Below are 2,195 nucleotides of genomic sequence, written 5' to 3' on the forward strand. Positions count from 1 at the left end.
TATTCTTGATATATTCATTTATTTTCCCAGGAATTTTTTACTTGAATCTTTGAGTTTTTCTACATAGACAATCATGTCATCCATGGATAAAGACATTTATATTTCTTTCTTCCTAATTTGTACTCATTTTTTTATTTTCTTGTTTCATTGCATTAGTTAAGAATTCCAATTATATTGAATAGGTATAGTGAAAGAGAACTTCCTTACTTTTTCCCAGTCATAGGTGAAAAGTGTCCATGCTCACCATTAAGTATAAAGTTAGCTCTAGGTTTTTTGTCTGTTTGTGTTTGTTTTGTAGATGTTCTTTATCAAGTTGAGAAAGTTCCTCTTTATTCCTAAATTACTGAAACTTTTTATCATGAGTGGGTGTTGTATTTTGCCAAATACTTTTCTATTTCATATAATATCATCATGTGATTCTCTTCTTTATCTTTTTGATGTGGAAGAATACACTGTTAGATTCTTATTTTTGAAACATTTTTAAATAACTAGAATGAATCCCACTTGTTCATGATATATAATTATTTTTTATAAATTATTGTATTTGATTTACTAACATTTTGTTGCAGATTTTTGTATTTATATTCATGAGGAATATTGGTCTTTGGCTTTCCTTTCTTGTAATATCTTTATCTGTTTTATGTATTTCATGTCATTTGTATAATCCTGGCCTCATAAAATGTGTTGGGGAGTTTTTTTACATATTGAAGAATGTGGTACTTTCCACATTCATAGTACTTTCCATCTAATAGTGGAGAAGTGGAGGGCATATTGTACTTGAAGAAGATATAGAGAACTCCTTGCATTATTTCCTAAAACCAGGAATGCACACACTTTGAAGTGCTTCTGTTACATGGTTTAGATAAGCATTCCAAAGCATTACTGAATCAGAGGAGCACAATTGTGATAATATCTAGCTTATTCATTCTTTTGTCACATATAGTGTTGAATGGATTCTGTGACTTCTCCAATTCTAATTTCCCATAATTCTTCAGTCACAATTAGTTATAATAGGATTCTTTTTTGTTTTAAGATTTTATTTATTTATTTAATAGAGAGATAGAAAGAGAGCACAAGTAGGAAGAGCAGCAGGCAGAGGGAGAGGGAGAAGCAGGCTCTCCGCCGAGCAGGGAGCCTGACGTGGGGCTTGATCCCAGGACCCTGGGATCATGACCTGAGCCAAAGGCAGCGGCTTAACCGACTAAGCCACCCAGGCGCCCCTATAATAGGATTCTTTTGACTTTTTTAAGAAAGAAATTTTACCTGTTATTATGCAATTTTGTTTATTTGTACTTAACATGTGCCAGTTCATAAATCTGTCCCCACTCTTTGTTGACACGGTCTGTTTCTACTGTGATAAAGATGTGTGAGTGCTATGTTCCTCCTTGTGTCTGATCATTCTGCCATCTCAGGCTTAAGTCAGATGGAGGATTTTATTTGTCCAGATTTCTCTGTGTTCTGATTGGGGAGGAGTGTCCAGCAGTTAAAGCAGTGCTCTCCCCACCAGAGATAGTAAGCCATCATTTTTCCTATAGCATGCAAGGAAAAAACATTTCATCATCTTGAGTTTGGATTTTTTTTTTCTGAAGATATCACAGCATATCTTGGCTGTGAGGTATACTCTTACTATTATCTGATCTTGATCTTATTCTGTAAGAAATATAACCATGGCCATATTTTGCTGAAAGCGTATTCACCACATATCTAGGATTGTTTTCTTTACAAGGGGCAACTTCACTGGCTTAGAAGAAACCAGTGTGTAGGAAATCATTCCCACATATTTGCAGGATGGTTTATGAATCCAAATTCATTTGCCACAGATATGTTCTGTGCCAATATTTTACATCATGCCTAATGGAGAAAGCAAACATGTGCTGCTTATTCAGTGTATATTAGCCAGCATGCATCATGAATTGGAGCCAGACTGCCTTTTTCTAAATCCTTCTGCCTTCTTTTTTTTTTTTTTAAAGATTATTTATTTGAGAAAGCGAGAATGAGAGAGAGTACATGAGAGGGGGGAGGGTCAGAGGGAGAAGCAGGCTCCTCGCTAAGCAGGGAGCCCGATGCAGGACTCGATCCCAGGACTGCAGGATCATGACCTGAACCGAAGGCAGTTGCTTAACCAACTGAGCCACCCAGGCGCCCATCCCTCTGCCTTCTTAACAGATCCAAATTTCAGGCAAGTTCTTTAACTT

Source organism: Leptonychotes weddellii, chromosome 6 (genome assembly GCF_054177405.1).
Source record: "Leptonychotes weddellii isolate Sample4059 chromosome 6, ASM5417740v2, whole genome shotgun sequence".
Lineage (NCBI taxonomy): Eukaryota > Metazoa > Chordata > Mammalia > Carnivora > Phocidae > Leptonychotes > Leptonychotes weddellii.